Genomic DNA, 15,382 nt, shown 5'->3' with positions numbered 1-15,382 from the left:
TGGATTTATTTCGTAACGTTTGTAAAGGTTTGGCCTAAATCGCCAAAAAGATGAAACGTTAGGATTTGTTTCGTAACGTTTGTCTTATATTGCTAAAGGTGAAATGTTGTATTTTGTTTCGTAACGTTTGTAAACGTTCGGCTGAAATCGCAAAAAAGCTGAAACATTTGGATTTGTTTCGTAACGTTTGTAAACGTTTGGCTTAAATTGCTAAAAATATTAAACGCTTGGATTTGATTCGTAGCGTTTGTACACGTTTGTCTTCAATTACTAAAAAGGTGAAACGACTAATTTTGTTTCGGAACGTTTGTAAACGTTTGGCTTTAATTGCTAAAAAGGTGAAAGGCTTGGTTTTATTTCGTAAAGTTTTTAAGGGTTTGGCTTAAATCGCTAAAAATGTGAAACGTTTGGATTTCTTTCGTAACTTTTTAAACGTTTGGATTTGTTTCGTAACATTTGTAAATGTTTGGCTTAAATCGCTAAAAATGTGAAACGTTTGGATTTGTTTCTTAATTGTTTGTAAACGTTTGGCTTAAATCGCTAATAAATTAAAACGTTTGGATTTGTTTCGTAACGTTTGTCTTATATTGCTAAAGATGAAATGTTTGGTTTTATTTCTTAACGTTTGTAAACGTTCGGCTGAAATCGCAAAAAAGGTGAAATGTTTGAATTTGTTTCGTAACGTTTGTAAACGTTTGGCTTAAATTTCTAAAAAGGGGAAACGCTTGGATTTGTTTCGTAGCGTTTGTAAACGTTTGGCTTCAATTACTAAAAGGTTAAACGATTGGATTTGTTTCGGAACGTTTGTAAAAGTTTGGCTTTAATTGCTAAAAAGGTGAAACATTTGGATTTATTTTGTAATATTTGTAAACGTTTGGCTTAAATTGCTAAAAAGGTGAAACGCTTGGTTTTATTTCGTAAAGTTTTTAAGGGTTTGGCTTAAATCGCTAAATAGGTGGAACGCTTGGATTTATTTCGTAACGTTTGTAAGGGTTTGGCTCAAATTGCTAAAAAGGGGAAACATTTGGATTTGTTTGTTAACATTTGTAAATGTTTGGCTCAAATTGCCAAAAAGGTGAAACGTTTGGATTTGTTTCGTAACGTTTGTAAACGTTTGGCTTAAATCGCTAAAAAGGGGAAACGTTTGGATTAGTTTCATAAAGTTTGTAAACGTTTGGCTTAAATTGCAAAAAAAGTGAAACGCTTGGAATAGTTTCGTAACGTTTGTATACGTTTGGCTTAAATCGCTAAAAAGGTGAAGCGTTTGGATTTGTTTCGAAACGTTTGTAAACGTTTGGCTTAAATCGCTAAAAAGATGAAACGTTTGGATTTGTTTCGTATCGTTTGTAAACGTTTGGCATTAATCACTAAAAGGTGAAATGTTTGGATTTGTTTCGTAACGTTTGTCAACGTTTGACTTAAATCTCTAAAAAGGGGAAAGGTTTGGATTTGTTTCGTAACTTTTGTAAACGTTTGGCTTAAATTGCTAAATAGGTGAAACATTTGGATTTGTTTCGTAGCGTTTATGGACGTTTGGCTTAAATTGCTAAAAGGTGAAACGTTTGGATTTGTTTCGTAACGTTTGTAAACGTTTGGCTTAAATTGCTAAAAAGGTGAAACGCTTGGATTTATTTAGTAATGTTTGTAAACGTTTGGTTTAAATTGCTAAAAAGGTGAAACACTTGGTTTTGTTTCGTAACGTTTGTAAACGTTTGGCTTAAATCGCTAAAAATGTTAAACGTTTGGATTTGTTTCGTAACGTTTTAAACGTTTGGTTTTGTTTCGTAACGTTTGGATTTATTTCGTAACGTTTGTAAAGGTTTGGCCTAAATCGCCAAAAAGATGAAACGTTAGGATTTGTTTCGTAACGTTTGTCTTATATTGCTAAAGGTGAAATGTTGTATTTGGTTTCGTAACGTTTGTAAACGTTCGGCTGAAATCGCAATAAAGCTGAAACGTTTGGATTTGTTTCGTAACGTTTGTAAACATTTGGCTTAAATTGCTAAAAAGATTAAACGCTTGGATTTGATTCGTAGCGTTTCTACACGTTTGTCTTCAATTACTAAAAAGGTGAAACGACTAATTTTGTTTCGGAACGTTTGTAAACGTTTGGCTTTAATTGCTAAAAAGGTGAAAGGCTTGGTTTTATTTCGTAAAGTTTTTAAGGGTTTGGCTTAAATCGCTAAAAATGTGAAACGTTTGGATTTCTTTCGTAACTTTTTAAACGTTTGGATTTGTTTCGTAACATTTGTAAATGTTTGGCTTAAATCGCTAAAAATGTGAAACGTATGGATTTGTTTCTTAATTGTTTGTAAACGTTTGGCTTAAATCGCTAATAAATTAAAACGTTTGGATTTGTTTCGTAACGTTTGTCTTATATTGCTAAAGGTGAAATGTTTGGTTTTATTTCTTAACGTTTGTAAACGTTCGGCTGAAATCGCAAAAAAGGTGAAATGTTTGAATTTGTTTCGTAACGTTTGTAAACGTTTGGCTTTAATTTCTAAAAAGGTGAAACGCTTGGATTTGTTTCGTAGCGTTTGTAAACGCTTGGCTTCAATTACTAAAAGGTTAAACGATTGGATTTGTTTCGGAACGTTTGTAAAAGTTTGGCTTTAATTGCTAAAATGGTGAAACATTTGGATTTATTTTGTAATATTTGTAAACGTTTGGCTTAAATTGCTAAAAAGGTGAAACGCTTGGTTTTATTTCGTAAAGTTTTTAAGGGTTTGGCTTAAATCGCTAAATAGGTGGAACGCTTGGATTTATTTTGTAACGTTTGTAAGGGTTTGGCTCAAATTGCTAAAAAGGTGAAACATTTGGATTTGTTTGTTAACATTTGTAAATGTTTGGCTCAAATTGCCAAAAAGGTGAAACGTTTGGATTTGTTTCGTAACGTTTGTAAACGTTTGGCTTAATTCGCTAAATAGGCGAAACGTTTGGATTAGTTGCATAAAGTTTGTAAACGTTTTGCTTAAATTGCTAAAAAGGTGAAACGCTTGGATTAGTTTCGTAACATTTGTAAACGTTTGGCTTAAATTGCTCAAAAGGTGAAACGCTTAGATTTGTTTTATAATATTTGTAAACGTTTGGTTTAAATTTCTAAAAAGGTGAGACACTTGGTTTTGTTTCGTAACGTTTGTAAACGTTTGGCTTAAATCTCTAAAAATGTGAAACATTTGGATTTGTTTCGTAACGTTATAAACGTTTGATTTTGTTTCGTAACGTTTGTAAACGTTTGGCTTAAATCGCTAAAAAGGTGAAACGTTTGGATTTGTTTTGTAACGTTTGTAAACGTTTGGCTTAAATCGCTAAAAAGATGAAACGTTTGGATTTGTTTCGTATTGTTTGTAAACGTTTGGCATAAATCGCTAAAAAGGTGAAATGTTTGGATTTGTTTCGTAACGTTTGTCAATGTTTGGCTTAAATCTCTAAAAAGGGGAAAGGTTTGGATTTGTTTCGTAACTTTTGTAAACGTTTGGCTTAAATTGCTAAATAGGTGAAACATTTGGATTTGTTTCGTAGCGTTTATGGACGTTTGGCTTAAATTGCTAAAAAGGTGAAACGTTTGGATTTGTTTCGTAACGTTTGTAAACGTTTGGCTTAAATTGCTAAAAAGGTCAAACGCTTGGATTTATTTAGTAATGTTTGTAAACATTTGGTTCAAATTGCTAAAAAGGTGAAACACTTGGTTTTGTTTCGTAACGTTTGTAAACGTTTGGCTTAAATCGCTATAAAAGTTAAACGTTTGGATTTGTTTCGTAACGTTTTAAACGTTTGGTTTTGTTTCTTAACGTTTGGATTTATTTCGTAACGTTTGTAAAGGTTTGGCCTAAATCGCCAAAAAGATGAAACGTTAGGATTTGTTTCGTAACGTTTGTCTTATATTGCTAACGGTGAAATGTTGTATTTTGTTTCGTAACGTTTGTAAACGTTCGGCTGAAATCGCAAAAAAGGTGAAACGTTTGAATTTGTTTCGTAACGTTTGTAAACGTTTGGCTTAAATTGCTAAAAAGATTAAACGCTTGGATTTGTTTCGTAGCGTTTGTAAACGTTTGTCTTCAATTACTAAAAAGGTGAAACGACTGGATTTGTTTCGGAACGTTTGTAAACGTTTGGCTTTAATTGCTAAAAAGGTGAAACATTTGGATTTATTTCGTAACGTTTGTAAACGTTTGACTTAAATTGCTAAAAAGGTGAAAGGCTTGGTTTTATTTCGTAAAGTTTTTAAGGGTTTGGCTTAAATCGCTAAAAGTGTGAAACGTTTGGATTTCTTTCGTAACTTTTTAAACGTTTGGATTTGTTTCGTAACATTTGTAAATGTTTGGCTTAAATCGCTAAAAATGTGAAACGTTTGGATTTGTTTCTTAATTGTTTGTAAACGTTTGGCTTAAATCGCTAATAAGGTAAAACGTTTGGATTTTTTTCGTAATGTTTGTCTTATATTGCTAAAGGTGAAATGTTTGGTTTTATTTCTTAACGTTTGTAAACGTTCGGCTGAAATCGCAAAAAGGTGAAATGCTTGGATTTGTTTCGTAACGTTTGTAAACGTTTGGCTTTAATTGCTAAAAAGGTGAAACGCTTGGATTCGTTTCGTAGCGTTTGTAAACGTTTGGCTTCAATTACTATAAGGTTAAATGATTGGATTTGTTTCGGAACGTTCGTAAACGTTTGGCTTTAATTGCTAAAAAGGTGAAACATTTGGATTTATTTTGTAACATTTGTAAACGTTTGGCTTAAATTGCTAAAAAGGTGAAACGCTTGGTTTTATTTCGTAAAGTTTTTAAGGGTTTGGCTTAAATCGCTAAATAGGTGGAACGCTTGGATTTATTTGGTAACGTTTGTAAGGGTTTGGCTCAAATTTCTAAAAAGGTGAAACATTTGGATTTGTTTCTTAACATTTGTAAATGTTTGGCTCAAATTGCCAAAAAGGTGAAACGTTTGGATTTGTTTCTTAACATTTGTAAATGTTTGGCTCAAATTGCCAAAAAGGTGAAACGTTTGGATTTGTTTCGTAACGTTTGTAAACGTTTGGCTTAAATCGCTAAATAGGCGAAACGTTTGGATTAGTTTCATGAAGTTTGTAAACGTTTTGCTTAAATTGCTAAAAAAGTGAAACGCTTGGATTAGTTTCGTAACGTTTGTAAACGTTTGGCTTAAATTGCTAAAAAGGTGAAACTCTTAGATTTGTTTTATAATGTTTGTAAACGTTTGGTTTAAATTTCTAAAAAGGTGAGACACCTGGTTTTGTTTCGTAACGTTTGGCTTAATTCTCTAAAAATGTGAAACGTTTGGATTTGTTTCGTAACGTTTTAAACATTTCATTTTGTTTCGTAAAGTTTGTAAACGTTTGGCTTAAATCGCTAAAAAGGTGAAACGTTTGGATTTGTTTCGTAACGTTTGTCAACGTTTGGCTTAAATCGCTAAAAAGGTGAAACGTTTGGATTTGTTTCGTAACGTTTGCCAATGTTTGGCTTAAATCTCTAAAAAGGTGAAACGTTTGGATTTGTTTCGTAACTTTTGTAAACGTTTGGCTTAAATTGCTAAAAAGGTGAAACGTTTGGATTTTTTTCGTAGCATTTATAGACGTTTGGCTTAAATCGCTAAAAAGGGGAAACGTTTGGATTTGTTTCGTCCTGTTTGTAAACGTTTGGCTTAAATTGCTAAAATGGGGAAACAGTTGGATTTGTTTCGTAACGTTTGTAAACGTTTGGATTATATCGCTAAAAAGGCGAAACGTTTGTATTTGTTTCGAAACGTTTGTAAACGTTTGGCTTAAATCGCTAAAAACGTGAAACATTTGGATTTGTTTCGTCATGTTTGTAAACGTTTGGCTTAAATCGCTAAAAAGGTGGAACGTTTGGATTTGTTTCGTAACATTTGTAAACGATTGGCTTAAATTGTTAAATAGGTGGAACGTTTGGATTTGTTTTGTAACATTTGTAAACCATTGGCTCAAATTGCTAAATAAGTGGAACGCTTGTATTTGTTTCGTAACGTTTGTAAACGTTTGGCTCAAATTGCTAAAAAAGTGAAACATTAGGATTTCTTTCATAACATTTGTAAATGTTTTGCTCAAATTGCTAAAAAGGTGAAACGTTTGGATTTGTTTTGTATCGTTTGTAAACGTTTGGCTTAAATTGCTAAAAAGGTGAAACGTTTGGATTTGTTTTGTAACGTTTGTAAACGTTTGGCTTAAATTGCTAAAAAGGTAAAACGCTTGGATTTGTTTCGTAACGTTTGTAAACGTTTGGCTTAAATTGCTAAAAAGGTGAAACATTTGGATTTATTTTGTAACATTTGTAAACGTTTGGCTTAAATTGCTAAAAAGGTGAAACGCTTGGTTTTATTTCGTAAAGTTTTTAAGGGTTTGGCTTAAATCGCTAAATAGGTGGAACGCTTGGATTTATTTGGTAACGTTTGTAAGGGTTTGGCTCAAATTTCTAAAAAGGTGAAACATTTGGATTTGTTTCTTAACATTTGTAAATGTTTGGCTCAAATTGCCAAAAAGGTGAAACGTTTGGATTTGTTTCTTAACATTTGTAAATGTTTGGCTCAAATTGCCAAAAAGGTAAAACGTTTGGATTTGTTTCGTAACGTTTGTAAACGTTTGGCTTAAATCGCTAAATAGGCGAAACGTTTGGATTAGTTTCATGAAGTTTGTAAACGTTTTGCTTAAATTGCTAAAAAGGTGAAACGCTTGGATTAGTTTCGTAACGTTTGTAAACGTTTGGCTTAAATTGCTAAAAAGGTGAAACTCTTAGATTTGTTTTATAATATTTGTAAACGTTTGGTTTAAATTTCTAAAAAGGTGAGACACCTGGTTTTGTTTCGTAACGTTTGGCTTAATTCCCTAAAAATGTGAAACGTTTGGATTTGTTTCGTAACGTTTTAAACATTTCATTTTGTTTCGTAAAGTTTGTAAACGTTTGGCTTAAATCGCTAAAAAGGTGAAACGTTTGGATTTGTTTCGTAACGTTTGTCAACGTTTGGCTTAAATCGCTAAAAAGGTGAAACGTTTGGATTTGTTTCGTAACGTTTGCCAATGTTTGGCTTAAATCTCTAAAAAGGGGAAACGTTTGGATTTGTTTCGTAACTTTTGTAAACGTTTGGCTTAAATTGCTAAATAGGTGAAACGTTTGGATTTTTTTCGTAGCGTTTATAGACGTTTGGCTTAAATCGCTAAAAAGGGGAAACGTTTGGATTTGTTTCGTCCTGTTTGTAAACGTTTGGCTTAAATTGCTAAAATGGGGAAACAGTTGGATTTGTTTCGTAACGTTTGTAAACGTTTTGATTATATCGCTAAAAAGGCGAAACGTTTGTATTTGTTTCGAAACGTTTGTAAACGTTTGGCTTAAATCTCTAAAAATGTGAAACGTTTGGATTTGTTTCGTCACGTTTGTAAACGTTTGGCTTAAATCGCTAAAAAGGTGGAACGTTTGGATTTGTTTCGTAACATTTGTAAACGATTGGCTTAAATTGTTAAATAGGTGGAACGCTTGGATTTGTTTTGTAACATTTGTAAACCATTGGCTCAAATTGCTAAATAAGTGGAACGCTTGTATTTGTTTCGTAACGTTTGGCTCAAATTGCTAAAAAGGTGAAACATTAGGATTTCTTTCATAACATTTGTAAATGTTTTGCTCAAATTGCTAAAAAGGTGAAACGTTTGGATTTGTTTTGTATCGTTTGTAAACGTTTGGCTTAAATTGCTAAAAAGGTGAAACGTTTGGATTTGTTTCGTAACGTTTGTAAACGTTTGGCTTAAATTGCTAAAAAGGTAAAACGCTTGGATTTGTTTCGTAACGTTTGTAAACGTTTGGCTTAAATTGCTAAAAAGCTGAAACGCTAGGATTTAATTTGTAACGTTTGTAAACGTGTGGCTTAAATTACTAAAAAGGTGAATAGCTTGGTTTTGTTTCGCAACGTTTGTAAACGTTTGGCTTAAATCGCTAAAAATGTTAAACGTTTGGATTTGTTTCGTAACGTTTTTAACGTTTGATTTAGTTTCGTAACGTTTATAAACGTTTGGCTTAAATCGCTAAAAGGGTAAAACGTTTGGATTTGTTTCGTAACGTTTGTCAACGTTTGGCTTAAATCGCTAAAAAGATGAAACGTTTGGATTTGTTTCGTATCGTTTGTAAACGTTTGGCTTAAATCACTAAAAAGGTGAAACGTTTGGATTTGTTTCGTAACGTTTGTCAACGTTTGGCCTATATCTCTAAAAAGGTGAACGTTTGGATTTGTTTCGTTACTTTTGTAAACGTTTGGCTTAAATTGCTAAATAGGTGAAACATTTGGATTTGTTTCGTAGCGTTTATAGACGTTTGGCTTAAAATGGCTAAAAAGGTGAAACGTTTGGATTTGTTTCGTCCTGTTTGTAAACGTTTGGCTTAAATTGCGAAAATGGGGAAACGTTTGGATTTGTTTCGTAACGTTTGTAAACGTTTGGCTTATATCGCTAAAAAGGGGAAACGTTTGTATTTGTTTCAAAACGTTTGTAAACGTTTGGCTTATATCGCTAAAAAGGCGAAACGTTTGTATTTGTTTCGAAACGTTTGTAAACGTTTGGCTTAAATCAATAAAAACGTCAAAACGTTTCGATTTGTTTCGTCACGTTTGTAAACGTTTGGCTTAAATCGCTAAAAAGGTGGAACGTTTGGATTGTTTCGTAACGTTTGTAAATGTTTGGCTTAAATTGCTAAATAGGTTGAACGCTTGGATTTGTTTTGTAACATTTGTAAACCATTGTCTCAAATTGCTAAATAGGTGGAACACTTGTATTTGTTTCGTAACGTTTGTAAACGTTTGGCTCAAATTGCTAAAAAGGTGAAACATTTGGATTTCTTTCATAACATTTGTAAATGTTTGGCTCAAATTGCTAAAAAGGTGAAACGTTTGGATTTGTTTCGCAACGTTTGTAAACGTTTGGCTTAAATCGCTAAATAGGTGAAACGTTTGGATTTGTTTCGTAAAGTTTGTAAACGTTTGGCGTAAATTGCTAAAAAGGTAAAACGCTTGGATTTGTTTCGTAACGTTTGTAAACTTTACGCTTAAATTGCTAAAAAGGTGAAACGCTTGGATTTAATTTGTAACGTTTGTAAACGTTTGGCTTAAATTGCTAAAAAGGTGAAACGCTTGGTTTTGTTTTGTAACGTTTGTAAACGTTTGGCTTAAATCGCTAAAAATGTTAAACGTTTGGATTTCTTTCGTAACGTTTTAAACGTTTGGTTTCGCTTCGTAACTTTTATAAACATTTGGCTTAAATCGCTAAAAAGGTGAAACGTTTGGATTTATTTCGTAACTTTTGTAAAGGTTTGGCCTAAATCGCCAAAAAGATGAAACGTTAGGATTTGTTTCGTAACATTTGTCTTATATTGCTAAAAGTGAAATGTTTGGTTTTGTTTCGTAACGTTTGTAAATGTTCGGCTGAAATCACAAAAAAGGTGAAACGTTTGGATTTGTTTCGTAACGTTTGTAAACGTTTGGCTTAAATTTCTAAAAAGATGAAACGCTTGGATTTGTTTCATAGCGTTTGTAAACGTTTGGCTTAAATAAATAAAAACGTCAAAACGTTTGGATTTGTTTCGTCACGTTTGTAAACGTTTGGCTTAAATCGCTAAAAAGGTGGAACGTTTGGATTGTTTCGTAACGTTTGTAAATGTTTGGCTTAAATTGCTAAATAGGTTGAACGCTTGGATTTGTTTCGTAACATTTGTAAACCATTGTCTCAAATTGCTAAATAGGTGTAACGCTGTCACGACCCGATTTCCGCTTAGAAACTCGTGTCGAGACCGGCGCTAGGGAATGGGAATGGTTGTTCCGAAACCCGTAGCAAGCCTAGGAAAAACAGTAAAAACTTTTCGCGTTTTGAAAACATAAAAGGTCTCAATTTCATTTTTGGACTCAGTGTAATCAAAACCATGCAATCGCATTTTTGGACTCAGGGTAATACATGTATACTGCACACACCTTGACACAACCCTGTCCAAAAACAATGCCAGCGGTGCAAACCAATTATCATGTCAAGTAACTGGTTTAAGCATGCCACTTAATTAATCACAAAGTTTTTATCAAAACCAGGTTTCTTATAAACAATTGGCAAAAGCCCTTTTTATAAAAACATGCTTTTGTCCCAAAATGATACTCACAGTAGTTTCATATCAGAGTTTAAGCATTTACAATTGAACTACTGTTCGGAGCTTGAACTACTCTGCAGCTCTAGAGTGACCTTTATTTAGTTACAACTTCCAGAGAAAGAATTGGAAGTCTTGTCACGTCAAAATATCATTTACCTGTGAAAAGGGAAATCAACGGGGGTCAAATATGAGTGAATTCACATAGTTACTCAAGCATATTAATAAAAGCAGAAATCACATGTAAACACACTTTGTGCAGCCAAATAACCGATCCAAATGAAACCCTAAGAGAAACCCCATTTGGTTAACTGTGATTAATGTCACAGTTCGTGCTCTCTTGTTTAACACAGGATGAAATGTGAACTCATGTTATCACAATCATCTTATCTCTGTGTAAGGTTTGCTGGGCCGTAAATCAAATTACTGGCTCCCCAGGATAACCTGTTAGGTCTTGGCCGCTTTGCAAGCATCTGGCCAAAGAACCCAACTAGTATGCAATGCAATGTTTTATTAATACCGGTGATCACACAGTTCTATTGTTGCCCAATAGATAGCACGTTCCAGTGGATCTATATATTGGTTTCAAATTGACTCTATGCAATGCAATTTCAAACACATTTTTAGTTATAAATGTTTTGGCATCAATATTCAAAAGTAAATATGCGAACTCACAAAACCGTTATCCACAAAACAGTTCTCGTTCACCCTCTACTCTCCTGGTCCAGTAGCTTGCTTGCTCGTTGGATCTAGTTAGAAAACAATTGTTAAACACAATTGAAACAAGAATTCTAACTCTAAAGAGTAGACTTTCTATTGACATTACTAACATGTAACATATCTATTCTATACTCATTTTCGATATCAACTCATAGTCCTCTAACTATTAATCACTTTGATTAATAGAGGACCCAATTAAAACATCTCTATGTTTTAATTAATCGAACTCCCTTAATTGTCCTAGTTCTTTTAATCCTTTAAACGTCCAGGTTTAAGGTTTAAAGTCCATTTAAATCATCCATAGTTCGACGATTACTTCCGTCGAAAGTTAGGGCAAAAAGCCACAAAACACTCCCCCCTTCGAGCCATGGCAGCACGATCGTGCAACCCTGTGCACGGTCGTGCTGCCTGGTGCACGTTCGTGCACTGAACGTGCACCCAGGCTAGTGCACGATCGTGACGGTCGTGCACCATGGCTGGTGCACGTTCGTGCACTATAAGTGCACGTTCGTGCACCAGTCGTGCACAGCCCCAGGAAAACTTGATTTCCCGGGCTTTCCGACGTGCTAAAACGCCACTTTTCGATCCTAAACACATATACAAACACCAATCTATCCATTTCCGCTATCGGAACGTAAAATCATTACGTATACGTTCGATTCAATACGGTAACCGTTATATATTCGAATATAATCCATTTTCTATATAACCAAATTCAAAATAACGGTTATAACTTCGATTATTAATGGATTACCGAAGAAATTTGAGTTAGAAACGAGAAATCGGATCGAAATCGTCAAACCTACCGTCGCCCGAAGTCGTCGCCGCGCCTCTGTAATGAAAACCTAAGTTTTCTATTTCTGTAACTAATGAATTCATTTGAATTCATATTGATATATATAGTTTGGCTAAAAGCCAAACTAGTCCCTAGGTATTCACGCGTTACTTTAACCCAAATTCTTAAATACTCGTCCGTAACTAAAACGGACAACGAACTCCAAATTTTATGAAATTTTAACCACGAATTCCATAATTCGTAATTAGAATAAAAACATAATTCTTATTCTCACGGGACTTATATTTTATTTTTAATAAATCATTAAAGATTTATTAGGGCTAAATTAGACCCACTTAATAAAATTTCTATCTCCAAATTCTATAAAATTTTAGGGGTAACTTTCTAAAAATATTTCGTGAATATTGACTCCAAAAATATTCACACGGGACTTATAAATTATCCTATTTTAATTTATAAGCATTTCTTAATTCCCGTTAGTTAAAATATAAATATCCAATTTTTTATATTTTAACTTCTATAACTATTTTATATTTCCGGAGATACTATAAATTAAATTTATCCTTAAATTTAATTTACGTTCTCCCGGTCCTATAAATTATTCCTTACGTGGAATAATTTAATCCTTTAATCTTACGGGGTATTACATTCTCCCCACCTTATTAAAATTCGTCCTCGAATTTCAATAAGAACTACGTACCTTGTAAAAACAGGTAAGGATATCGTTGACACATATCCGCCTCCGTTTCCCACGTACACTCCTCTACAGAATGATTTCTCCACAGCACTTTCACCATAGGAATCTCCTTAGTACGAAGTTTCCGTAGTTGAGTATCTACTATCTCAACAGGCTGCTCTTCATAAGAAAGTTCCTCATTAACCTCTACAGTTTGTGGTTGAATCACATGAGAAGGATCTGCGATATATTTTCGCAGCATCGATATGTGAAACACCGGATGAACTTGTGACATATCTGGCGGTAAATCTAATTTATATGCTACTGTTCCGATGCGCTCTATAATCTCGTAAGGTCCCACATACCTTGGAGATAACTTGCCTCTCTTTCCAAAACGAATAACACCCTTCATTGGTGATACTTTCAGAAAGACATAGTCACCAACTTGAAACTCTATCTCTTTCCTCTTTGAATCTGCATAACTTTTCTGGCGACTAAAAGCAGTTTCCAATCGCTTCTTAATTAATGGTACCTTCTCTGAGGTAATTTGGATAATCTCTGCTCCTGTCAATTTTCTTTCTCCAACTTCCTCCCAACAGATAGGAGATCGACACTTACGACCGTATAATGCCTCATATGGAGCCATCTCGATACTGGAATGATAGCTGTTGTTGTATGAGAACTCTACTAATGGCAAATACACATCCCAGCTACCTCTAAAATCCAGTACACACAGTCGAAGCATACCTTCCAAAGTCTGAATAGTCCTTTCAGACTGTCCATCAGTTTGCGGATGAAATGCGGTACTAAAATCTAACCGCGTTCCCATCGCTTCTTGCAAACTTCCCCAAAATCTAGAGGTAAATACTGAACCTCTATCTGAAACTATTGACACGGGAATTCCATGTAATCTAACTACCTTGTCAATATATACTTGTGCCAATTTCGCCGCAGTATATGATATCTTAATAGGTATAAAGTGGGCCGACTTCGTCAGACGATCCACTATAACCCATATAGAATCAAAACCTTTCTGCGTCTTAGGCAATCCAACCACAAAGTCCATTGTAATCCTCTCCCACTTCCACTCTGGTATGGGTAGGGGTTGTAAAAATCCATATGGCCTTTGGTGTTCAAGCTTAACTTGCTGACACACTGGACACCTTGCTACAAACTCTGCAATATCTCGCTTCATTCCGTTCCACCAGTACATCTCCTTAATATCTCTATACATCTTGGTAGAACCTGGATGAATACTATAAGTTGATCCATGGGTTTCCTCCATGATCTTCTGCCTTAAATTTTCAATATCTGGTACACATAATCTGGTACCATACTTCAGTGTTCCGTTAACAACACTGAAGTCTTGACACTTTCCTTTCTCTACCTCCTCCATGACACGCTTTAGTTGAGGATCTTCACCTTGTAGTTCCCTAATCCTGTCGATTAGAGTTGGTCGCACACTTAATTGGGCTATCAAGCTTCCAAGATAAGAAACTTCAAACCTAATGTTCTGACTGAACATCGTATAAATCTCTTTGATCAATGGCCTTCGCCACTCTGTTGTAACGTGTGCTAAACTTCCTGCAGACTTTCTGCTTAACGCATCAGCTACCACATTAGCTTTACCCGGATGATACTGTATAGTGCAATCATAATCTTTAAGCAACTCTAGCCACCTTCTCTGTCTGAGATTCAATTCACGTTGATCAAAGATATACCTCAAACTTTTATGATCTGTGAATATCTCACACGTTGCACCGTACAAGTAATGTCTCCAGATTTTCAATGCAAAAATTACTGCTGCTAATTCCAGGTCATGAGTAGGATAGTTCACTTCATGCTTTTTCAGTTGGCGTGAAGCGTAAGCTATTACTCGTCCATGTTGCATTAAAACACATCCTAAACCAACCCTTGAAGCATCACAGTAAACAGTGAATCCTTCAATACCTTCAGGTAATGCTAGCACTGGAGCTGTCGTTAGACACTCCTTCAGTTTCTGAAAACTGTTATCGCATTTCTCTGTCCATTCGTACTTTGCATTCTTCTGAGTTAACTTCGTCAATGGTGCATAGATTTTTGAGAAATCTTGCACAAATCTTCTGTAGTATCCTGCTAAACCAAGGAAACTACGAATTTCAGTCACCGAAGTTGGTCGTTTCCATTCCACAACTGCTTCAATCTTCTTTGGATCTACTTTGATTCCATTTTGAGACACAACATGTCCCAAAAATGCCACTTCTTCTAACCAAAATTCACACTTTGAAAACTTGGCGTATAATTGATGCTCCCTCAATGTCTGAAGAACTATGCGCAAATGATGTGCATGCTCCTCCTCCGTACGCGAGTAGATCAAAATATCATCAATGAAAACAATTACAAACTGATCCAAGAAGGGTTTGAATATCCTATTCATCAAATCCATGAAAGCCGCTGGTGCGTTTGTCAATCCAAATGACATAACTAGGAACTCGTAGTGACCATACCGAGTCCTAAAAGCAGTTTTCGAAACATCATCCTCTCGGATCTTTAACTGATGGTATCCTGATCGCAAGTCAATCTTAGAAAAGTACCTTGCTCCTTGCAGTTGATCGAACAAATCATCAATCCTTGGCAATGGGTACTTGTTCTTGATTGTAACTTTGTTCAGCTGTCTGTAATCTATACATAGCCTAAATGATCTGTCCTTCTTTTTAACAAATAAAACAGGTGCTCCCCATGGTGAAACACTTGGTCTGATAAAACCACAACTAAGTAGTTCCTCTAGTTGATCTTTCAGTTCCTTTAACTCTGCTGGCGCCATTCGATAAGGAGGTATTGATATCGGTTTGGTACCAGGAGCTAACTCGATACAAAACTCTATCTCCCTATCTGGTGGTAATCCCGGTAATTCGTCTGGAAAAACATCTGGATACTCCATTACCACCGGTACATTCTGTACAGTTCCTTGAGCTTTCTCTGTATCCAACACAATAGCCAAGAATGCTTGACATCCTTTTCTCATCATTCGTTGAGCTTTCATAGCTGAGATTATGCTAGCAGTGGATATTAATTTTT

The sequence above is a fragment of the Mercurialis annua genome, linkage group LG1-X, assembly GCF_937616625.2.
Source record: "Mercurialis annua linkage group LG1-X, ddMerAnnu1.2, whole genome shotgun sequence".
Taxonomy (NCBI): Eukaryota; Viridiplantae; Streptophyta; class Magnoliopsida; order Malpighiales; family Euphorbiaceae; genus Mercurialis; species Mercurialis annua.
The sequence above is the reverse complement of the archived record's forward strand: the minus strand, read 5'-3'. Positions refer to the sequence as shown.